Here is a 26,073-nt window from a genome sequence, read left to right on the forward strand (position 1 = left end):
GACGATACTTGGGCCCTCCTGGGCTATGACTCTGGCGGTGGTCTCCTGACCAGTAACGACGGTGCTCGCGGTTGTGTCTGGACCGCCGGAAATGATGGCGCACTTCTCCGCCGTGACACTCACAACAGGTTGGGGAGACTTCCTCTGGACCTTCCCCACCTTCTTTTGAGTTACAGATGACTCACCAATCGCCTTGGATCCCATTTCACTGTTTGTACCACCAGGAGTCTTGACACGGTCCCGTCGTCCAATCTCCAATTTCGGAGCCTTCACAGGGGGTGGGCTGACAGTGCCTGGGCTCCGGGTCCTACTGCCTGCCCTGGTGGACGGGGCACTCCAAAAACCTGGAACACGCACCACTGGTACTGGAGACTTTTTGGCTGAGGCGCTACGACGGGACTGATGAATTGGAGGGGGTGGGGGCAAAAAGGTCAATTTGACATAGGGACAGTTTCTGACATACACTGGGATGGGTAGTTGGAGGGGCTCTGGGAGTGGAGGAAGAGGAGGTGGTTGTATGAGGTGTCACTTTAGCTGTTTTGGGTGCAGGTGCAGGTACTGGAGGCTGTCGTGAGGTGGATGGATGTTGGGTGAGTGATTGCCGGCGTTTGTGTACTTTGGGAGGGGGCGTCACAGACACACTGGGAGAGGACACAGGGGACGTGTATATGGCAGTGAAGGTGGTGAGTGCAGGTGAGCGGCTTGTGGTGCTGGGTGTCCTGGTGCGAGTCCTAGTGCCTGTAGATGTGGTGCATGCAGGTGTGTGTGTAGATGACACTGGGAGGGAGGAGGGAGAAGAGGAGGAGGGGGACACAGTGGAGACACTGGATGTTGCTGTGTCTGTATGGGTCTGATGCTTGTGTGAGTGCCTGTGGTGTGTGTGGTGCCTATGTTTGCTTGAGCTACTTTTGGGTGTTGACTTGTGTGCATGCAGGTCTGTAGGTGTGCTTGGGATGGGCTGGGGTACAGGGATTGGGTCTGGGTGGAGGAAGTTGGAGGGGGAGGCTGGACACAGGGACAATGGCTGCCATCAGTGCTGAGGCCAGAGATTGCAGGGTTCGCTGAAGGACAGCCTGACCAGAATGAATGCCTTCCAGGAATGCATTACTGTGTTTCAACTCTCGTTCTACACCCTGGATGGCATTCACAATGGTAGACTGCCCAACAGTCAGTGACCTGAGGAGGTCAATGGCCTCCTCACTGAGGGCAGCAGGGGTGACAGGGGCAGGGCCTGAGGTGCCTGGGGAGAAGGTGATGCCCACCCTCCTGGGTGAGCGGGCACGGGGCGAACGCTGAGGGGCTGCTGGGAGGGCGGTGCTGGTAGGGGAGGTGGCGGCTGTACCTGTAGAAATGAGGCGCACAGATGGTGTCGCCACCACAGGGGAGCTCCCATCGGCGGATGAGTCCGTGTCGCTGTTTGGTGATCCTGTGGCCGACGTGAAGCTCCCCTCGCCCTCCGTCCCACTGGTGAAATCAGAGTCTGTGGTGTGGCCCTCCATGGCCATGTGGGATGCAGCTCCCTCGTGCTCCGGTGCCACTGTACCTCCACCTGATGATGCTGATGTACAGAAGGACAGGGAGAGCAGAAAAAGGGTGGAGACAGAAGAAAGAGAGTTTTAGTGCATGGCATACCGCTACCGTTGGCGGACAAGACAAACGCAGCAGCCCCCTGCATTACGCCGTGCTCCTGCCCTCTGCACATGCAATTCCTGGGAAATGGCCTACATGGCAATGGTAGACATCTGCCCACATGGATGGCAAAGGGGCAACTATACATCAATTTGCCTTTTTTTTGAGCTGGGGTAGAGTGCCACTTGACCTACATAACGGAGGGGCCTTGCCTACCTAACTCGCCCTGGCCTAGGAACACCCACAACCCACCACCCCCACCCAGACAGCTCCACAGCACGCAAAGTCCATTGCATGAGGTTGAACTCACCCCCTTGTGTCTGCTGTGATGTCCTTAAGTGCCCATCCAACTCCGGGTAGGCCACCACCAGGATCTGGAACATCAGGGGGGTCATGGTGTGACGGGCACCCCTCCCACGTTGGGAGGCCATCCCCAGCTGAGCCTTCGCCGTCTTCTTGCTGCAGCGGCGAATGTCCTCCCATCTCTTCCGGCAGTGGGTGCCCCGTCTATGGTGGGCCCCCAGGGTCCGGACCTCCTTGGCGATGGCACGCCAAATGTCCCTCTTCTGGTGGGCGCTGACCTACATGACATGCACAAGGAAAGAGGAACAGTCATTACCTACTGCACCGTCGTTGTAATTGGCCCCCTCCCAACTCTATCCCTGTGGCCCATTCATCCCCATGCATGACTGTTCTATGTACTCTGCCACCTTCCCTCATCCACCCAGCCCTCTCCACCCAGGCCTCCCTGTGTACTAACCTGTTGGTCTGGAGGACCGTAGAGTAGCGTATACAGGGGAGGACCCCATCCACAAGTTTCTCCAACTCCTGTGCAGTGAAGGTAGGGGCCCTTTCCCCAGACGCAGCAGCCATCGTCGCTTCCAGACCGAGGTCACAGCAGCACTAGCAGTGTAGGTCCTCTCCTGTCGAAGGTCAGGTATCTAGTGATTGAACAGATAGAAAATGGTGGTGACGTCTGCGGCGGTGACGTCCGCGGCGGTGCACATCATCACCGCCAGCGCACCTGTTCATTGGCTCCTGGGACCCATAGGGTCCAAAGTTAACCAATGCAGCATTGCGCCGCGCTCTACGACCGCCTACCGCGCCGGTGTGCAACTCCAGCGCAGTTACCCCACAATTCCATTGTCCCATTTCTGAGGTCACGAGCCGCCAATTCAGGGGCCCACATGGCTTCATTTACTACTGCGTCACACATACCGAGGCCTACACTCAAAACCTTTCCCAGATGGGTTAACTGTCTGGTGTAGTCTTGTGTATGACTGTGGGTACATACCTGGAGGAATGCTGACAGTTTTTTCGCTGTTGTCCTTCTTAGGCACCGTCAGTTGGGACATATTGGAAGATGGCGGAATCCGCCGGTGTACCGACCGCTGGTGGACCTGTTGACAATGGAAGAGCGACATGTCATCGTGACCTACCGGTTTGACCGTGCCACAATCCGGGAACTATGTACCCAGTTGGAGCCTGACCTGATGTCACCAATCCGCCATCCGACTGGAATACCCCCTGACGTGCAGGTGCTGTCAGTGCTCCATTTCTTTGCAAGTGGGTCTTTTCAGACAACAGTGGCCATGGCATCAGGGATGTCCCAGCCTATGTTTACCAACGTCTTGTCCAGAGTGTTGGCTGCCCTGCTGAAACACGTAAGGAGATACATCATTTTCCCTGAGGTGGCGGATTTGCCTACAGTGAAAGGTGACTTCTATGCCCTCGGACATATCCCCAACATCATAGGTGCCATTGATGGGACCCATGTAGCTCTGGTCCCCCCCGCAGGAATGAACAGGTGTATAGGAACCGGAAGCGTTATCATTCGATGAATGTCCAGATGGTCTGTTTGGAAGACCAGTACATCTCGCAGGTAAATGCAATGTTCCCTGGCTCAGTGCATGACGCCTATATCCTGCGTAATAGCAGCATCCCTGATATGATGGGTGAACTCCAGAGGCAACGTGTATGGCTATTGGGGGACTCTGGTTACCCCAACCTGTCCTGGCTACTGACCCCAGTGAGGAATCCCAGGACCAGGGCAGAGGAACGCTACAATGAGGCCCATGGGCGGACTAGGAGGGTAATCGAGCGGACCTTCGGCCTCCTGAAGGCTAGGTTCAGGTGCCTCCATATGACAGGTGGGTCCCTATTCTACTCACCGAAGAAGGTGTGCAACATCATCATCGCCTGCTCCATGCTCCAAAACTTGGCATTGCGACGCCAGGTGCCTTTTCTGCAGGAGGATGATCCAGATGACGGTGTTGTTGCAGCGGGGGAGCCTGGGGAGCCTGTGGACAGTGATGAGGAGGAAGCTGATGAAGATGAAAACGACAACAGGGAGTCAGTCATACAGCAATATTTTCAATGAGACACAGGTGAGTACAATTTCATGTTTCACATTATATTACATTTCACACGTCTACCTCTATCCTGTACCTACATTTCACTCCCTATTTGTTAACTGAGTTGTCCCCTTCCATTTCAGTTTCACTAATGTGTTGACCTACGTGTCAACAGCGTGCACCCTTGAAAGGCTTGTGATGTGTGACATTGGTATGTTGACCTTCCAATGGGTAACCTTTTTTAACACTGTAATTGACAATACAAAGTTCACAATCATTGACTGACTCCAATATTATTGAGGTTTCAAGGGTGTTTATTGAAGTGCATAAAAATATAGGGGGGTTGTGAAATGGGGAGAGGTCATGGTGGAATAATGTCCATGGCAGAGTCCAGTCTATTAGTCTCACAGGTACATTGCACATCTGGCCATTGGAAGTGGAGCTGGGGCTGTTCCAATCTGGACAGGGTAACAAAGTGGGACAGTGGGGGGACAATCAGGGCAGTCTTATTTCCTGGCGGGGGTCTTGCCATCTTGCTCTGTCCTGGATCTCAGGGCCTGCTTGCGTGGTGGTTGTCCGTCTGCAGGGGGTGGGGTGCTGGTGTGGTGGTCCTGTGGCGGGGCGTCCTGTCCACTAGCGCCGGCGGAGGTGGTGGGCAGTTCGTCGTCCTGGCTAGTGTCAGGGGCCCCTTGGAGTGCCACAGTGTCCCTCAAGGTCTTTTGAATGTCCGTCAGCACCCCTACAATGGTGCCCAGGGCGGAGCCGATGGTCCTGAGCTCCTCCCTGAACCCCAAATACTGCTCCTCCTGCAGACGCAGGGTCTCCTGCAACTTGTCCAGGACCGTTGCCATCGTCTCCTGGGAGTGGTGGTATGCTCCCATGATGGAGGATAGGGCCTCGTGGAGAGTGGGTTCCCTTGGCCTCCCTGTTGCTGTCCGCCCCCTGTCGCACAGCAGCCCTCCCAGTTCCCCTGTGTTCCTGTGCCTCCGTCCCCTGGACCGTGTGCCCACTACCACTGCCCCCAGGTCCCTGTTGTTGTTGGGGTGGTGGGTTAGCCTGGGTGCCCTGTAGTGGTGGACACACCGCTGATTGACCTGTCCTGGGTAGGGAGGTATGGGTCCGCTGGGTGGGTGCTGTGCTGGTGTTCCCAGAGGGTGGCAGTTCGGTGTTGGGCTGTGGCTGGGCAAGGGGAACCGACTGTCCTGAGGCCCACGATGGTCCGGGCAGGTCATCAAGATCCAGTAGGGCAGAGCTGCTGTCGTCACTGTGGGCCTCTTCTGGGGGTGGAGTGGTGTTGTCTGGACCCTCTGGTGTGGTGACACCTCTGGTGTGGTGACGTTCCTTCGGGTTCCTGCAGGGGTATGAGTACATGATTATTGCATGTGTGTGTTTCATGGTGTGCAATGGTTGGGTGGGCGTAAACCCCAGGGCAGGCATTCCTGTGTGGGGGCTTTTGTGGTGATGGTTGGGGGGTGTTGTGGGTCTGTGCAGTGGGCATGCTTTAGTGATGGGTGTCCATGCTTAGTTGTGTCATGCAGGTCTTGGGGTTGGGATGAGTGGTTGGTGTTATGGGTAGATTAGTGAGGAGTTAGGGTGATAGGGGAGGGGGTGGGGGTGTGTGATAGCATGCAGGTAGGGTGGGGGATATGATAGTGAAGATTAGACTTACCAGTGTCCGTTCCTCCGACGACTCCTGCGAGGCCCTCAGGATGCAAGATGGACAAGACTTGCTCCTCCCATGTTGTTAGTTGTGGGGGAGGAGGTGGGGGTCCGCCGCCAGTCCGCTGTACCGCGATGTGGTGCCTGGAGACCGTTGAACGCACCTTCCCCCGTAGGCCGTTCCACCTCTTCCTGATGTCCTCCCTATTTCTTGGGTGCTGTCCCACAGCGTTGACCCTGTCGACTATTCTTTGCCATAGCTCCATCTTCCTGGCTATGGATGTGTACTGTACCTGTGCGCCAAATAGCTGTGGCTCTACCCTGATGATTTCCTCCACCATGACCCTGAGCTCCTCCTCGGAGAAGCGGGGGTGTCTTTGGCGTGACATGGGGTGGTGTGTGTGATGTGTGGGGGTGGTGTATGTGTTGATGAGTGTGGTGAGTGTAGTGGTATGTGGTGTTTTGTGCGTGGATGTTGTGTGGGTGATGGTGTAGTGTGCCTCTGTGTGATGGTGTTATCTATTCTGTGCTGTCTCTCTCTGGCCTTCGTCTCTAATTTGTGGTCGTAGGGGTTTGTGGGTGATGTGAGTGTGTGTTTTATATTGTATTGGATGTGAGGGAGTGTTGTTTGTATGTGTATCAGGTGTGTGTATTTTGAATTGTCCTATGTGGCGGTGTTTTGGAGAAGTGTGTGTATTTTGAGCGCAGCGGTGTGTACCGCCAATGGAATACCGCGGTTGAAAGACTGCCGCGTGGATTCGTGGGTCGTAATAGCATGGGCGTGTTTCTGTTGGCGTGGAGGTGGAGAATTTGTTTCCGCATATTTATCGCTGACCTTTGGTGTGGCTTTCTTGTGTGGGTGTCTGAATTTCGGCGGATTCCGTGATGTGTGTCATAATAGCTGTGGCGGTCTCCCACGGTGGCGGCGGTGTATTGGCGATCTTCTGCACGGCGGTAAGCGGCTTTTACCGCCAATGTTGTAATGACCCCCTAAGTCTCTTCCTACAACTAGTTGTAACTGTTGTCCAAACCTTACCGGCTCACTAGCAGTACCTCACCAGAAACACAATAGTAAAAGGTGATTTGTAGCAGTCGCTTACGCATGGACTCAAAGTAAGATATCTCAGGGTTGTCGTGGTTAAACGATAAGCGATAAGTTGCATGAACTGCAATGATTAGGATAATGAATATACCAAGCAACAGTATTGTGAAGAAGAGAGTCATGGTTATAAAGACCCCCACCATTTTTGCAATATATGAAAGAAATATATATATATGTATGAGATGGAATATGCCCTAATACCCTAATGAGAATAGGCCTAACCTCCTACCTAAAGGAGAGCTGGGTTTGCTAAACCTAATCTGCCAAAGCCGTGTCCATGAGAGGAGCCCCCAACCCTCGTTACCTTGGAATGAGGTCTCTATCTCAGACTCCGTAGGGACACGAAGACTGGGTCAGCGTCAAGACGACTGCAGCATCGGTATCAGCGATGGTGGCGATGCCCTCTGGTCGGAATCCCTCTGATTATCTGTCTGAAGTGTGATGTATTTATACAGATCTACAAAATCCCCTGACATAGGTGTATTTCAAAACAATAGAAAACAGGCATGCTTGGGACGGCAATTAATATCAACAATCCCTCGAAAGTATAGAGAGGGAAAATCCCTAAGTGTGAACACCTACTGTTTGTTTGTCTTTTGTGCTTGATCTTGACGCCTTGGCGCAGTGACACTGATAATAAAACTCATAACAAGTGGCCTAACTATAAACAAGGCAGCCATCTTAGAGGAAATAAATAATTAAATGGGCTAAGAGAGAGCAAGCTAAGTAGGTTAAAAGTCACTAGGTGACGGGGGCACGAGTTTACAAGCCTACGGCTAAGCTAACTCCTGCTATCCCATTAAAACAAACTGGGATTCACTACAGGCTTGTCAGTGCCTAAACACCATCGTTGGTGGCTTGGCTGTGCACGAAGGAAATCCTGGAAGAGTGCACAGGAGCCGGAGCAGCTGCAAATCACGCGGTACCCAGCAATGCAGTCTAGCGTGGGAAGGCAAGGACTTACTTCCACCAAACTTGGACTGAAGAGTTACTGGACTGTGGGGGTCACTTGGACAGAGTTGCTGAGTTCCAGGGACCACACTCGTTGTGGTGAGAGGGGACCCAGAGGACCGGTGATGCAGTCTTTTGTTGCCTGCGGTTGCAGGGGGAAGATTACGTCGACCCACAGGAGATTTCTTCAGAGCTCCTGGTGCAAGAAGGAGGCAGGCTACCCCCAGAGCATGCACCACCTGGAAACAGTTGAGAAAGTCGGCAGGATGAAACGATACAAGGTTGCTAGTAGTCGTCTGGCTACTTTGTTGCGGTTTTGCAGGCGTCCTGAGCAGTCAGCGGTCGATCCTTTGGCAGAAGGTGAAGAGGGAGATGCAGAGGAACTCTGGTGAGCTCTTGCATTCGGTATCTGAAGAATTCCCCAAAGCAGAGACCCTAAAGAGCCAGAAAAGGAGGTTTGGCTACCTAGGAAGGAGGATTGGCTACTAAGAGAGGTAAGAGCCTATCAGAAGGAGTCTCTGACGTCACCTGCTGGCACTGGCCACTCAGAGCAGTCCAGTGTGCCAGCAACACCTCTGTTTCCAAGATGGCAGAGGTCTGGGGCACACTGGAGGAGCTCTGGGCACCTCCCCTGGGAGGTGCAGGTCAGGGGAGTGGTCACTCCCCTTTCCTTTGTCCAGTTTCGCGCCAGAGCAGGGCTGGGGGATCCCTGAACCGGTGTAGACTGGCTTATGCAGAGATGGGCAGCATCTGTGCCCATCAAAGCATTTCCAGAGGCTGGGGGAGGCTACTCCTCCCCAGCCATCACTCCTATTTCCAAAGGGAGAGGGTGTTACACCCTCTCTCAGAGGAAATCCTTTGTTCTGCCTTCCTAGGCCAGGGCTGCCTGGACCACAAGAGGGCAGAAACCTGTCTGAGGGGTTGGCAGCAGCAGCAGCTGCAGTGGAGACCCCAAAAAGGCAGTTTGGCAGTACCCGGGTTCTGTGCTAGAGACCCGGGGGATCAGGGAATTGTCACCCCAATGCCAGGATGGCATTGGGGTGGCAATTCCATGATCTTAGACATGTTACATGGCCATGTTCGGAGTTACCATTGTGACGCTAAACATAGGTAGGGACCTATGTATAGTGCACGCGTGTAATGGTGTCCCCGCACTCACAAAGTCCGGAGAATTTGCCCTGAACAATGTGGGGGCACCTTGGCTAGTGCCAGGGTGCCCACACACTAAGTAACTTTGCACCCAACCTTCACCAGGTGAAGGTTAGACATATAGGTGACTTATAAGTTACTTAAGTGCAGTGGTAAATGGCTGTGAAAAACGTGGACGTTATTTCACTGAGGCTGCACTGGCAGGCCTGTGTAAGAATTATCAGATCTCCCTATGGGTGGCAAAAGAAATGCTGCAGCCCATAGGAATCTCCTGGAACCCCAATACCCTGGGTACCTCAGTACCATATACTAGGGAATTATATGGGTGTACCAGTATGCCAATGTGAATTGGTGAAATTGGTCACTAGCCTGTTAGTGACAATTTGGAAAGCAGAGAGAGCATAACCACTGAGGTTCTGGTTAGCAGAGCCTCAGTGAGACAGTTAGTCATCACACAGGGAACACATACAGGGCACATACTTATGAGCACTGGGGCCCTGCCTGGCAGGGTCCCAGTGACACATAGACTAAAACAATGTATATACAGTGAAATATGGGGGTAACATGCCAGGCAAGATGGTACTTTCCTACAAGGTGCACACTACTGAGTTGGTGGTAGTGGATGTTTGGCCACAGGGAGCAGATGTTACCACAGAGTGTTGAGGAGGCACCTGCACTATACTAGAGGATGTGAATGTAGTGATTGGCTGAGTGAGGTTCACCCATGCTGCCTGATCAGACACAACAGACAGACCTGGCTGTGCCTCCTCACAATCCAGAACAGCAAGAGACGTCTATCCACTAAAGTCTTCTTCAGGAGTTGGAGTAATAGTTGGAAGGTTTTCAGAGGATTGCTGGACTTCAACTCTGGATGATGGTCGTACAATGATAATGGAAGTAATAAAAAAATATGAAATGAATAGATGTATAGATTTGTATCTGATATATGGGATTCTGGATAGATTGATTTCTACACAGGCAGATCAGTGATTCAGATAAATATGAACACACTCCTTTATCGGTCCCTAAGTCACATAAATGGGATAGTAGGTTTTGGTAAACAGACACTTAGGGGGTCATTCCAACTTCGGCGGGCGGCGGAGGCCGCCCGCCAAAGTTCCCCCGCCAGAAGACCGCACCGCGGTCAAAAGACCGCGGCGGTCATTCTGGCTTTCCCGCTGGGCTGGCGGGCGACCGCCAAAAGGCCGCCCGCCCGCCCAGCGGGAAAGCACCAGCAACGAGGATGCCGGCTCCGAATGGAGCCGGCGGAGTTGCTAGTGTGCGACGGGTGCAGTTGCACCCGTCGCGATTTTCAGTGTCTGCCAAGCAGACACTGAAAATCAATGTGAGGCCTGGTTAGGGGGCCCCTGCAGTGCCCATGCCAACGGCATGGGCACTGCAGGGGCCCCCATGGGCCCCACGACACCCGTTCCCGCCATCCTGGTTCTGGCGGTGAAAACCGCCAGAACCAGGCTGGCGGGAAGGGGGTCGGAATCCCCATGGCGGCGCTGCTTGCAGCGCCGCCGTGGAGGATTCACAGGGGCAGCGGGAAACCGGCGGGAAACCGCCGGCTTCCCTTTTCTGACCGCGGATTTACCGCCGCGGTCAGAATTGCCCTTGATGCACCGCCAGCCTGTTGGCGGTGCATCCTCCAACCCCGGCCCTGGCGGTCCATGACAGCCAGGGTCGGAATGACCCCCTTAATGTGAGTTGTTCAGGAGAGGTCCTTCTTCACAAACATTATATTGATGTCAACCAGTTTAATAGAAGTGATTGATATGTATTGACAGTTGTACTAGAGATAAATAAATGTGTTTTTTATTGAAGTATGTTGTCTGCCCATTCCACATATGTGCCCACATTCATATTTGACACAAAGTGAACTTGTTAGTTTACATAATAACTCTGAGCTTATTTTCTACATTTTTGTTCCATCTATTTATTGAACATATACATATTTTATCAAATGATTCATGTTTGACTCACGTGTTGAATGAAAGCTCTCTGTTTTCTGAGTGATTGTAATTTTGATTCACTGTTCATGTTAATGAACATCTCTTAGGAGGGGCACCACCCTTAGTGTTATGCCACTGGAGTGTCTACAGATGTGCAAGAACACTGTTGAACTTCACCCTGCTAATGCTGAAGCAAAATACACATTTCATAATACAATGATGGCACAGCAAAGTGATTGAAAATGCATTTGTGTGGATATTGGAATACCCATGACTTGCAATATATATACACAATACAAATATTTAGCAGTAAAAGTGTAGCAACCCATAAGGACAATGGAGAACATGGTTATAATACACAGAATGAAGGCCATCAATAAACATTCTAAAGTGGCACATTTTTCTCACTTATTCCTTTGCTATGTGTACAATAACTATTTTTCTACATGTCACGCACACCTAAAACTGTTATGTGAGGCACTTAGACCATCAATATATAAAATGAATTATATTTTGAAACATGCCCAAACCATGGGCCCTTATGTGAGATGTAGTCATTTGACACTAACCATCTCCTCAAAGATGTAGCCATAAGGAGAAGTCACTGATGATATATAAATCATCCCATAATACAAAAATAATTTAATAGCTAAATGTATGCATACAAAACTTCTCAGATTGTTGTACAAGACTGAAACAAAAGAGTTTTAACATTAGCCAGCTGAATAAAAATGGAGATGCAGACAATTTCACAATTCTGGCAGATTTATCACAAGGTTATATATTTTGAGCTGTTGAGGCAATGTATGTTTTGGACTCCTTACAGCATTACTGTAAATCCCAATATACTAATAGTCAGGGTAAAACAAATTAGGTGGGCTACAAGGATCAAAAACTTACAGAATGGAGAGTTGATATCTCCAATAGCACATTATACTGATGAATAATGTAGGACTCTATGTTGAAATTAAAGTTAAATTGAGCTTTATGACTTAAAATATTTTTTAAATGCTGACATTGAGCATCTATACTGAGACAAATATTATCATGATTAAGTATTGCTTGGACAGTGATATACAGTGTTGTCACTGACATGTCTTCACTCCACCAGGGATTCCTGTAACAAAATCAGTGGCAGGATTCCACAGGCCTTTTCCTCCAAGAGTTGGTAAGAAATTCATGGGCCTGAGAGAAGCACCACCAGTGTGTGGAGCCGCTAGGTGGGCTTTTGTGGACAGGGATCACATTCGACCCCGCAGATCATTCCAGCGCTTCATAATATCCCTCTGTGAGTGGTTGATGTTAGATACTGCATTCACTCTTGGAACTATTTTATACCACATTTGCCTTTTGTGGGTAATTGGGGTATTCTGAACAAGGGCACCAAACTACCATGGTTCTAACCTAATAATCTCATCAACTATAAAAGTTAATACTGTCTCTGAAAATCTAGAGTACCTTCTTCCAGCCATGGTGAGAGCAAAAATAAAAACTAAAATAAAATTACAAGTTAAGTTAATGGAAAAAACTAACTTTTTAAAGTTAATGACCAAACGTGTTGTAGGTCTTGCTGCCTGAAAATGTGAAAGGAAAAGGATTGTTGTTTAGCGAGGGGTGTATTATATACTTTGGTCTGCAGGTATGAATAATCTGGAAATTTAGCTCGGGTGTGAGTGACGTATGTGTCCGTCATTAGGACGGACGGATACGCCAATCTTAAAACATATCAGTGAAGTAAATATTCCACCACTCCATGCTCATCAATATGATGGACACATATAAATGTGGCAGTCGGTAAACTGCCACTTCAACGCCAACTGAGTATTCTCTCAATCAACAGACGATTTTATACTGCTGGGGTTTCTCCCGTCAAATAAATACATCAGGTAGGGAAACCTCTGCCAGCATAATGGACAGAATAACACCTCCATCGTGGAGGAAAGGCGGGGCAGATGCCAAGATAGAAAAATAGGCTACAACTGCTTTAAAAGCTCACATGTTTTTTTTTTTTCAAGCTGTCAACAAAGTTTTTGACATCTGGGTCAGATTAGAAACATTAGCTGTAATGTTTTTAATTCTATCATTAAAGGGGGACAGTAAATCACACAGAGTCTGAGAAAGAAGAATGAAAACAGCTTGATGAGTGAAACTGCACACATTTTTCACAATAGTGAAAACTGTGGGTGGAGAATATTTTGCTGCATCAAGTCTCCTGGCACAATAATCAATTTGTGCTTCTTTCAATTTATTTTCATACTGTTGTAATGCCTTTTGTTACAAACCTTTATATGCAAGGCTATATTATATCCTCCAGATTGTCTGAACTCAAGCCTCTTGCAGCTATGCTCAGCCATAACCAATTCCTCTGTATACAAAGGGGCTAAAGGTCCTAAATGCTTCAGTAACATTAATCTGGGCAGAGCCGGAGTAACAATAATCGAATTTAACTCTCCATTATATAGCTCTAATTGGTCCTCTAGAAATACAGTAGTATCTTCTTCTGAACTGCTGGTCATGTTCCTATTTAGCCAGGGAAAGATGAACATTATTAAGTGAAAGGAGTAATTGTAGATTTCAGGTTTGAAAACAAAAGTATATGTTTTGATTGAAAAAGGAACTAACATCAAATCAAATATATGTGAATCTTTATCTATCTTTGAACTGATTATGTAGCTGGTGTAATCAATTTCTAAATTAGCTTTAGAAGATGACATTCCATGGTTGAATAACCTGCTTTCCACTAAAAAGAGAAATAACCATCCATAACTAGCCACCTAAGACCATCTAATTAAATGATATATGCCCTTTTTAAATAAAGCACAAGTGATATTCTTATGTACCATCAACTTGTAGTTGTGGCATGATAGCTTGTTATTCCTACAAACTGCAATATACATGAACTCAACTATTTACATTTAAAGCAATGCTGAATGAATGAGAGTAGGTAGAATATGCACATCCTTACCTACTTTTTGTTCAATTAGTAAAAATGGGTGTTCACAGTGAGAAAGTTGGTTAAGGATAAGGAAAGTAATTGAAAGTGATGATGTAGATTTTAAATCCAGTGTGAGTATGGTAATGCTTGGAGTAATGAGCTTTAATTGATTGTGGATTTGATATCTACATATGTGATACGTTTTAAAAGCCTCATAATTTAGAATAGGTCAGTAAGAGCTACAACTGAATTCTTCAGCAAGAATTAATATTCATGCCGAAGAGTTAGATAAAGAAAGTTGACATTGTTTTAAATGCAAGCTTACTTTAGATCTCAGAGTTCACTAGCCCCTACAATGAAACAGAACAATACATTTCCAGTTGAATTTGTCTTTATTAGTTATGTCATCTCTTAAAGTAAATGTTTTTTTTTTTTTACTTGCAGTTTTATATACAATCAAGCAGGTGTCTGTGCATCTAAGCACAGCAAAATAAAGTAAATTTAAATAACATACAGAAATCATAAACATTTGGAGAGATGCTCTATGTAGAGTGATTGTCTCTGAAAAAAGAATAGTTAGTGGATTAATCACCATTAGTACGCTGTTTTCAATTAGTAATTATCGGTACAGTAACAGTATTTAGGGCCGTATTTATACTTTTTGACGCAAAACTGCGCTAACGCAGTTTTGCGTCAAAAAAATTAGCGCCGGCTAACGCCATTCTGAAGCACCATGCGGGCGCCGTATTTATTGAATGGCGTTAGCCGGCGCTAGCAGACCGGCGCTGCCTGGTGTGCGTGGAAAAAAACCACGTACACCAGACAGCGCCGGCGTAGGGGGAAAATGGCGTATGGGCGTCTTAAAATGGGGCAAGTCAGGTTGCGTCGAAAAAATCGTCGTAACCCGACTTGCGCCATTTTTTTTCGACGCCCATCCCCCATCAACATGACTCCTATCATTGTAAAGATAGGAGTCATGCCCCCTTGCCCAATGGCCATGCCCAGGGGACTTATGTCCCCTGGGCATGGTCATTGGGCATAGTGGCATGTAGGGGGGCACAAATCAGGCCCCCCTATGCCACAAAAAATAAAAAATAAAATACTTACCTGAACTTACCTTAATGTCCATGGGATGGGTCCCTCCGTCCTTGGGTGTCCTCCTGGGGTGGGCAAGGGTGGCAGGGGGGGTCCCTGGGGGCAGGGGAGGGCACTCTGGGCTCATTTTGAGCCCACTTGTCCCTTAACGCCATCCCTGACCCAGGCGTTAAAAAGCGGCGCAAATGCGCCGTTTTTGGCCACGCCCACTCCCGGGCGTCTCTTTTGCCCGGGAGTATAAATACCACGTAAAGGCCTGGGAGTCATTTTTTAAGACGGGAACGCCTCCCTTGCATATCATTAACGCAAGGAAGGGGTTCACGCTAAAAAATTACGCACACTCCGGGCACTTTGGCGCCCGAAGCGTCTAACGCCAGAGTATAAATATGGCGTTAGTTGGCGTTAGTTCTGCGTCGAATTTGCGTCGAAAAAAACGACGCAAATTCGGCGCAACCAGAGTATAAATATGGCCCTTAATGCTATAAATTTAACAGTGCTTTTTGACACACAGAATAATCAGTTAGCTGAAGAAAGAATTTTATACATAAAGTGAGACAGGGGATGAGGACTTACTTCGGCATTCAAGGTAGTGTTTCAGCTTGTCTAGAAACTCAAAGGAAAATTGTTATAGATTGGTGGCCACGTATTACGGCGCAAACCCTCTACGTACCCTTACAAAGTATATTGTGGTGCTCAAAGGAGGACGAGGTGGCCAGCTCAAACCCTTGTAAAAGGAGCACAGGACTTCTAAACGCAAAGTAACATAACCCTCCGAGCAGCCCAAATGTTATTTCACATCAACAAGTCCATATATTCTCAGTTAGTACTTTATTCGTAATCTCGTTCTTGAGAATTCCTGTTTTGCTTCAGAAATCACAGCTAAGACTTTGATTACAGTAGTGCATTTTGATAACAACAGCATAGGCAGTGATCACAGTTTCATCTTTGGTTACATCAGTGCATCTTGTTTACAACAGCGTAGCCAATACGTGTTTTGTCATATATGTAGTCACCTACGACTAACCATATATGACTGGATGATATTGAGCTAAGATTCTGTGTACTGAATTCTGATAAAATGGTGATCAAATGATCCAGCATTAGAGCATGTAACACTGAACGTAGGATGCCATTTTCGGATAGGAATTAGACTCATAAACACAAACAACAGTTGATTAGGTTGGTAACCGGCTTTAACCCGGGGTCTAACAAACTTTACAATATCTTATGCAAACACTGGCATCTTACGAACCTATATTATCCCCAATAGACAAGAACCATGGCTAATGCAACATTTAATTGGATATTTTAAATGCAGACATTGTAGCATGTGTAGATGGTCTATTGATGTAATAACTAAATTCACGTATCATGGCTTGCGTGAATATACCTTACACACACATACACATTGACTGCAATACTCTGTTTGTTATCTATGAGCTTGTATGTAAATGCACAAAGATATATGTGGGGAGCACAACGGGGACCGTTAAAGGAGCGGGTGGCGGAGCACTTTACTGCCTTGAAACAGTTGGATGGGAGATACCCAATAGCAACACATGCCAAAGAAAGTGTCTCAAGGGGTTATGATATGTTTTTGGATTCAATGGCATTGTTGTCATCAACCATGACGTTAGGGGCGGTAATCGGGAATTGAGGCAAAGACAAAGTGAAGCACGTTGTATAATGCGCCTACACTCAGCTGAATATGGTTCGATCATTGACCATGAAATGCAGTATTTTCTTGGAACATAATATTTGTTTTAGTTCATTGCACAGATAGTCATTGGTACTAATATTGTCATATCTGGAAATCGGTATACCCTCACATGGATGCAAAAAAACTTCTTTTTTATGTATGTCCCAACTGCCATACTTCAATGCAAAGCCCTACTATTGCACCTTTTATCCATGTATGTATATCTACGTATATCTATTGGCACCATTACTGTCATAACTGTAATGCAGCATATTCACATGGATGTAATTTACCATTTAGTATGCCATTATTGTATTTTTCCTATCCCAATGTTTGGGTATTTTCTCTCTCTCTCTCTCTCTGTCTCTCTCTGTCTCTCTCTCTATATATATATATATATATATATATATATATATATATATATTGCGGTAATACTCGTATAATGATAACTCAGTGTTGTTACGGAACTAGGCAGCCGCACATGACTGAATAGCATGCCTTCAAATTAATATTGGACAATGCACTTCCTTTCTGCACTAACTTGGTGGCTACCATGTGCAATATGACTGCCTTTCTCTGCTTTTCCTCTTTACATTTGCAACTGTGAGTATTAGTAATAGTTATTTCCGAGAGAATGGGGTTAACCGCTGAATATGAAAGATAGTGCATAAAGATAATGTTTATGGAGACCGGAGCTACACACGCTACACATCAGGTTTCTGGCAGAATGAGGATTTAAGTATACTACAAAAATGGTGCTCGTGTTTGAGCGTTACTGACAGGTGCATTCTCTATTTCGAGTACCTTCCGGTTACTCGGATTTCTGGCAAGCAGGGATATACGGAGCACAAAGATGGCACTCATGTTGAATGCGGGCATGCACGCTGTGCACCGGAATACTCCCCGATGTAATCAATATGTACACTCTCAGTTAGTATTTGTGTACGACATACATATTGTAAGATTATTCGCAAGTTATAGGGCTTAAATATGGGATACTAGCGATAATTGTAGGTACACCTTGACGTTAGGCTTACAGGAATATTAACATAGTCTTTGTGGTATAACAACTCAACTATGATTGCTTGACACACTGTAATTCGAAATAGTTGACCTACGGGACCATTACGTAGACACTGTTGCATATAATTCCCACTGTGACTTCCTGATGCTCTATATTTTGAAAAAGGCACGAGAAGGTGTGTGGTGTTAATTTAACCATTATGTTGTTTCGCGTTATGTGACTCTTATGAATGGATAAATAAGGAAGTTCACATGGAGCTTCATGACACCTACAGTAGAACTGTGAATATATTATGATGGTAGAATATGTTATGGATTCCTCCTATGCACTGGTTTTGAGTACTTCACAAGGTTTCCTAGTAGTTTTCTAGCTATAATGGATAGAAGTTACAATATAAATGGGGCCTATGTGTTAATCAGTGGTTAGAGCTTTGATATATTGTTTCTCTACAGGATTACACACAATAGATGTTTACGGATTGGATTACATATTGGGTACACAACAATACAGTATGTCGACTTTGGTGGTTCATTTTTTGCTTTTGACCTGTACATTCTGGAACAGTCCTTCCCTAGTTGGTCCATCCGCCAATAAGTTTGTTTTTAATTTTAGTACTAAGACTTAGGAATACAGTCTGGAGATATTTGTGATTGGAAATTGTAAGACCTGAATTGTGGTCTTAAAACAGTGATGACTTGGGTGATCGGTGTTCTGCTCACATTCAGGTTCTAACATTTGTAGCTTGGGAACTGTGATTTGGTGTAGGTCCTATACTTACTATATCTCCTTCGGTTTTGGCTGTTATCTTTCCTGTCCCACTATTTAGGTTTTGCTGGTTTTTCACTTCTTATGGTGTCTGATTGTATGAATAGCGATGATATGAGTGAATTGTTTTCACTCACACCAATGGACACATTTTGGTATAAGTTTCTAGTTGTATATTACAGTGTGGCCTTTATTCAGGTTATTTGTATTTTATTTTTTTTGTAGCCCTGACGAAGTTGTAGGTGACTAACCATATACGACAAAACACTTGTTGGCTACGCTGTTATAAATAAACAAGATGCAGTGGTGTAACCAAAGATGAAACTGTAATCAATGCCCATGCTGTTGTTACCAAGATGCATTATTGTAATCAAAGACGAAGCTGTGATTTTCAAAGAAATACAGAAATTATCTAGAAAATTGAAGGGCTCTAAACCCATCATTATTCTTAGAGACCAAGCTGCAGCAATAATTTTCACCCACAGTTCTTGAATCCCAAACTGGGGTCTACTCTGACTTATCACATATCACATGAGGCTCAGACCAGTGCAAGTATTTTCAGATCTACAAATATAGCGTTCTGTCTCCTGACGCATTTCTCGTACACTAGAAAAAAAGAGGAGTTTCCAGCCCTCTTGTAATAATTGGAGGCACTATTAGGTTGTTTCCTAAATGTGCTCTCTTACTAGAAATGTCTTCCTACTTGAGGTAGGTTGGGGGTGGGATCAGGTCAACTGACAAGGCGTACATCACAGACCACACCTCCGTGCAGGACCACTGATCACAATAGACGGGACTTATCCTACCAGAAACATTCATGAAGAAGAGACTGCATTGCAGTGCTTAAATGGCTAAGGTTGTATTAGCACATTGGGCTCGCAAGGCTGAAAGTCTATCAAGGCAACCTCTGGATAACTCGGGCTTGGAAATTCATCTATCCCAGAGGTCAGGACATGAGTGGTTCTGTGGCAGGTGGTGGAAAAGAGAGAACAAGGTGGATAAAATAAACACAAGAAGGAAAGTCAGGCAGGTGTGGATTCTTGTTCAGGAACTTTTGGGAAGGGGTGCATTTTGAGTTATTTTCTGAAACTGGAAATACAATGACATTTGCTAACTTTATTTTAGTTCCCATCACGTTTAAGTCACTCAGAATACTACCAAACCTGTCCACATCAATCAACTTATGGATGTAGCTGCAAAACTCTTCTTGTCACACGTATACTGCCCACAGCTTCAACATGATAAGCTCAATGCCCCCAAGACAAGGCAGGAAGACAGCCTTTTCCTTCTATAACGTAACCTCTGGAAAACCCTCTTCATTCATCCGAGGCTGGGCTCCTCACTCTGATCTTCAACAATTTACTTAGAACTTACCTTATCTCAGAGTACAGCTCCACATTTTCCCATCCCACTGATCCCCATCACCGTTGTTCTAACAAGAATTGGCAAAAGCCAACAGGTCTCACCTTCTGTATCTATTGGCTTTGCCAGTGCTCTTTAACAATGCTGTACAGCATCAGCAAAAAAAAAAAAACATGAGGACGTGGCCGCTGCTGCTGACGCGTCATTCTGTAGGAACGCTTATGCTTCACCACGCCTACGAAATGATGCAGGTGCCATTTTCCTTTTTGTATTGAACGATCTAAGATTACACCTCTTAGATTTGTAGATCTAAGAACTAAGGGCCAGATGTAGGAACATTCCGAATTGCGACCCGCAAATTGTGAGGCAGAGCGACTCGCAATTTGCGAGTCGCATTTCGGAATGTGGGATGGTGTCACTGACACCACCTGTGACTCGCAAGGGGGTTGCAAAGGCCCACCTCATGAATAATCATGAGGTGGGTCGCAATTTGCGACCCCCTTGCGAGTGGCGGCCCTCACAGGGATGGTGGCCTGCTGTGGACAGCAGACCACCATGTCTGTGACTTCTTTTTAATAAAGCAGTTTTTTTTTGTAATGCAGCCCGTTTTCCTTAAAGGAAAATGAGATGCATTACAAAAACGAAAAATGAAACGTTTTCGTTTCATTTTTTCAGAGCAGGCAGTGGTCCATAGGACCACTGCCTGCTCTGAAAAAATGTTTGCAGTGCCATTCACAACGGGGTGCAAACTGCGATTGGTTTGCGACCGCGGTCACAAAGCAATCCTGCATTGCACTGCGACTCGCAATTAGGAAGGGAGCACCCCTTCCTAATTGCGAATCGCAAACCCGTTTTGCGATTTGGTAACCAGGTTACCGAATCGCAGAAAAGGGTTTGTGCATTGCAAAGTGCTTTTTGCACATCGCAAACAGCGAAATTCGCTGTTTGTGACGTGCAAAAAGCTTTGTACATCTGGCCCATAGACTCCTCTTAGCTCTGTAAATTAAAAAAAAAGGAGTTCTAAGTGCATGAAAGCACTTTTGATGTAGCTGAGTGCCTGGCAGCAAATGGCAGCTGCAGGGAGCTTTACAGAATGTGCACTAAAATAAATTAAATGGGTGAGGGGACAACAGAGGAGCAGGTGGGAGAAGCAATAGGAGGGGGAATAAAATAAAAGTAACGTCAGTGTGGGGTGGAGGGAGAGACCACCGTGGAGTGTGGTAGGCAAGCAGAGAAGCAGGTGGGAGAGAGCAACATGGAACACATGCAGTGGCAGCCGACGTTTGGGGAGAGAAGCAGCACACGACAAAAGGAGCTGGAAACATGCACTCTGTGAGTGCTGAAAAAAAATACTTACCTAAATGTGAGCAGGAGAGGATACAACCAATCCAATCAAAAGTATGAAAAAGGTCAGTCTATTTGGAAGGGTCAAACAGAAAAAGGGATAGCAAGCCATTGAATAAGAAACAAGCACATTAGAGTGGCTTAAAGCAAACCATTGTTAAGCAGTACGCAGGCTCTAAGACCACTAAAGGTTTTTGGTAAGCTCGCAATAGGTGTTTTGCAACCAGACAGCATACGAGACCTAAAGAGATTTAAAAAAAAGCCTACGAGTCATAAGCAATGTTCTGACCGAAAGCCCTTTCTAACTATCGGTATTGCACCCCAATAGGTCTTTCAACAAAAGACAGTGAAAACGCCTCTGATCGAAAGCTCAAAAAGGTCTGCAATGGGATAAACCTTTCAAAGAAACCCTGTACCTCTAGTTGTTCAAATGAGTACTGTATGTGAGCCCTAGTCCTACCCAAAAAAGCAGAACTGGGGAGAATCAAATACTTCTGAATGTACAGGAGTGAAGTTACATTCTGGTGTCATTTCAAGGAAAGAGTCACCTTTGACCACCAGATACTGGAAGACCAAATAGCCTAGGCCTCAGAATAATCACTAGAATACTATGTCACAATCCTACACACCCAACATAACGGCAGCCCACAGGATCTTAGCATGAAACAACACAGTGAGGGAATGGCACCAGGATTCATTTAAATGCAGTGAACAAGCACTGTGTGATAGACTAAATGACACATCCAGGCAACACAACCAGATAAATGTAGTAAATCACCTGGGTGAAACTTTGCCTTGCTTTGGGTTATTGGCCACAGTATGCGTTCTGTAAATTAAGATGCTAATCCACTACAGACTTGGTGATGACATTATAGAAATAGAAGCTAGCTGAGAGATTGAAGCACAGACACAGAGAAAGGAGATCTGCTAATCGTGTGTTCAGGGAGAATAAGAAACTGAGCGATAGGGAAACACCTAAAGAAATTGTATATCCATTTAGCAGCATTGTACTAATGACTGAACCATTACTAAAAGCCAGCAAGATGGCTCTGCAAGCCACACACTCATTGCTGACATCTGGTATGATCTGTGAGTCACAAATAAGAATTCTTTCAAAACAAACTCCGCTGTTTATTCATCCAGAGACTTTAAACGGAGAACAATAAACTCTGTAACACGTCTGATTTACTGCACTTAGAAACGGTGTCAAAATGTTGATGAAAGATTATTAATCTCAAGTATCACTCTCACTTATACGATGTATGAGGTTTTCACCCATAAACTATGAAAATTGAATGATGCCTTACCAATGGCAGATTGCACCCTACACAAATACCAACAGCATAACATAACTGTTTAAGCTGTATGGCCTAGCAAAGGAAACCTGTCTCAGCTCTGGAATGTCAGCGGTACTCTAGGAAAGAGAAACTTTCAGTTTGATGGCAGAAGAGGGATGCCACAATGCTGAGGCTTCTGGTCCCTGCTGACCTTTGACATAGCTCACTCACACTAGGTCACCAGCTTCACTCTGGCTGGCTGCCTCATGACTTCTGTTACCTGGGTCTATCCCAGATGAATAAGTCATTTGTAATTCAATCACGATCTGCTTTGGGTTATCTGTTCACTGACTAAAAACTGTTCACTTTTCAGAGGTCGGCGATATATGCAGGCGGTGTGTCAGGCCTTGGACTGTTTAATGTTTGAATTTGAGGAGAGGGTGGATTTCAGTTGATAGTATGGGTGGTTTGCCTCGTGAGAACAGAAATTGGATGCTGAAATAAATACATTGTGAAAACCACCGAGAGCTTTCAAGATCTTAGGTTTGCGTAACAATGGCAAACTCAGCATTTCATCACTCAGCTGTTGGAAAACACTAAAAGTATTAAGACGAATAAAAATAACAGACATAGGCCCTCATTCTGACCTTGGCGGTCGGCGGAGAGGCGGCGGTCGGACCGCGAACAGACCGGCGGTATTAAAAATGGCATTCTGACCCTGGCGGGAACCGCCAACACAGCCCGCCAACTTAACACTCCGACCGCCACAGCGGTACAAACAAACAGCGCGGCGGTTCCCGCCAACAGCCCGGCGGCAGACAAAGTACCGCCCACCCTATTACGACCCACCAATCTGCCACCTTTTCCGGGGCGGGAGCACCGCCGATAAGAACACGGCGGAAACAGACTACGAACGGGAAAACGCTCACCTCTACGCACTCCACGCGAGATTCCGGCAGTATGGAGCCAGAGTTACAGGTCATCCCCGCACTCCTATTCCTCCTCATATACCAGGAGCACGTCCGGCGGCGCGGAAGACATCGGTGAGTACTGCACCTACGACACAGGGGAGGGAAAAGATTACCGGCACACACCCACCCACCCACACCCACTACAACACACACATCAATGCATTCCCACAGATCACTGTCACAACCCACAAACCACCCCCCTCCGAAATAATGCAAAGACCAAAAGAAGAGATCATAAACGGGCAGATATATTGAAATATGTACGCCATTAATCCCAATAAATAAATAAACTATGTACAAAATATATACAGCTACTAAATGTAGTCCAACCACTGTCCGTGGATCACAGGGGTCCTGTGCAAAGGGGCAAGGCCCAGTCCCACGACAAGAACTCCACGGAGAGAACACTGCAGGGGCATCAGAAAGAAAATAGGACAGGCACCTCAGGGGGAAGGGAAGGGGGGGCACCTCAGCCACTTGAGTACACGACGCCAGATCCACGAGGGGACTCCATGACCACTGGCCCATCCTGGGGAGAGCAAAGCCACAGTCCAAACAGTCCATACAGTGGGTGGCCTGCCCACTGGGCCATCCTGGGGAGAGCAAAGCCACAGTCCATACAGTCCATACAGTGGGTGGCCTGCCCACTGGCCCATCCTGGGGAGAGCAAAGCCACAGTCCAAACAGTCCATACAGTGGGTGGCCTGCCCACTGGGCCATCCTGGGGAGAGCAAAGCCACAGTCCAAACAGTCCATACAGTGGGTGGCCTGCCCACTGGGCCATCCTGGGGAGAGCAAAGCCACAGTCCAAACAGTCCATACAGTGGGTGGCCTGCCCACTGGGCCATCCTGGGGAGAGCAAAGCCACAGTCCAAACAGTCCATACAGTGGGTGGCCTGCCCACTGGGCCATCCTGGGGAGAGCAAAGCCACAGTCCAAACAGTCCATAACAGACCCCACTGCCACTGGAGGAGGCAAGTTGGCCAGAGGACATCCTGCAGCCCTGCCCGAGATAGATCCTGCCCTGCCACGTCTGCCAAAGGGCCAGCGGTTCTTGCCTTGAAGGGCCCAGTTCAGCGGTTCTTGCCTTGAAGGGCCCAGTTCAGCGGTTCTTGAGACGGCGGGGCCCAGTTCAGCGGTTCTTGCCTTGAAGGGCCCAGTTCAGCGGTTCTTGCCTTGAAGGGCCCAGTTCAGCGGTTCTTGCCTTGAAGGGCCCAGTTCAGCGGTTCTTGCCTTGAAGGGCCCAGTTCAGCGGTTCTTGCCTTGAAGGGCCCAGTTCAGCGGTTCTTGAGACGGCGGGCCCAGTTCAGCGGTTCTTGCCTTGAAGGGCCCAGTTCAGCGGTTCTTGCCTTGAAGGGCCCAGTTCAGCGGTTCTTGCCTTGAAGGGCCCAGTTCAGCGGTTCTTGGCTTGAAGGGCCCAGTTCAGCGGTTCTTGAGACGGCGGGGCCCAGTTCAGCGGTTCTTGCCTTGAAGGGCCCAGTTCAGCGGTTCTTGCCTTGAAGGGCCCAGTTCAGCGGTTCTTGCCTTGAAGGGCCCAGTTCAGCGGTTCTTGAGACGGCGGGGCCCAGTTCAGCGGTTCTTGCCTTGAAGGGCCCAGTTCAGCGGTTCTTGGCTTGAAGGGCCCAGTTCAGCGGTTCTTGAGACGGCGGGGCCCAGTTCAGCGGTTCTTGCCTTGAAGGGCCCAGTTCAGCGGTTCTTGCCTTGAAGGGCCCAGTTCAGCGGTTCTTGCCTTGAAGGGCCCAGTTCAGCGGTTCTTGAGACGGCGGGGCCCAGTTCAGCGGTTCTTGCCTTGAAGGGCCCAGTTCAGCGGTTCTTGCCTTGAAGGGCCCAGTTCAGCGGTTCTTGCCTTGAAGGGCCCAGTTCAGCGGTTCTTGCCTTGAAGGGCCCAGTTCAGCGGTTCTTGCCTTGAAGGGCCCAGTTCAGCGGTTCTTGAGACGGCGGGGCCCAGTTCAGCGGTTCTTGCCTTGAAGGGCCCAGTTCAGCGGTTCTTGAGACGGCGGACGGTCTATGGCCAACTGCTAAATGCCTGGTGGTGCCCTCCTGGGCAGCGGGGATGGTGCTCCTTCACTGCCCACCTGGGCTGTGGGTGGTGGGGCCCTCCTGGCCAGCTGGGCTGGGTCCTCCCTGGGCAGCGGCTATGGGGCTGGTGGGCTCTCCCGGGGCAGCTGTGCCGGTTCCTCCCGGGGCAGCGGCTATGGGGGTTGTGGGCTCCTCCTGGGCAGCAGGCCTGCTGCCTGACCTCTCCAACTTGCTGCCCTTGCCCTCCTTAGTCGTCGGCCTGTGGCCCTTTCCTCCCTTTGGAGCTGTGGCAGGTGACTGTCTCTGGGTGGTGTCCGGGGGGGATGTAGAAGGCGGGCTCCTGCGGCGCCCCTTCCGCCTTCTGCTCCTCTTCCCAGGGGGTGGGCTGGCTGTCCCCTTGCTGCTGGGCGAAGATCCAGACATGCGGGCTGGCGGGCTCCAATACCCCTGCACCCTTGTCAAGGGGGCTGCAGGGCTGGTGGTGGCTGAGGTGCTCTTCTTACCCCGACGAGAAGGAGGGGGGGGCTCAGGGTCAGGAAAGAAGTTAGTAGTGGCGAGGAAGAGCTTCTTGGGACAATGGAGAGTGGTAGGTACAGTGGGAATGGGAGTGGAGGGAGAGGATGTGGTTGTAGGTGAGTCACGTTTGCTGTCTTTGGGTGCAGGTGCAGGAGGGATAGGCTGTCGTGAGGTGGATGGCTGTTGGGTGGGTGGGTGGCTGCGTTTGTGTGGTGTGGAAGAGGGGGTGACAGACACAGTGGGAGAGGACACAGGGGACGTGTAAAT

The sequence above is a fragment of the Pleurodeles waltl genome, chromosome 4_2, assembly GCF_031143425.1.
Source record: "Pleurodeles waltl isolate 20211129_DDA chromosome 4_2, aPleWal1.hap1.20221129, whole genome shotgun sequence".
In the NCBI taxonomy this organism is placed as follows: Eukaryota; Metazoa; Chordata; class Amphibia; order Caudata; family Salamandridae; genus Pleurodeles; species Pleurodeles waltl.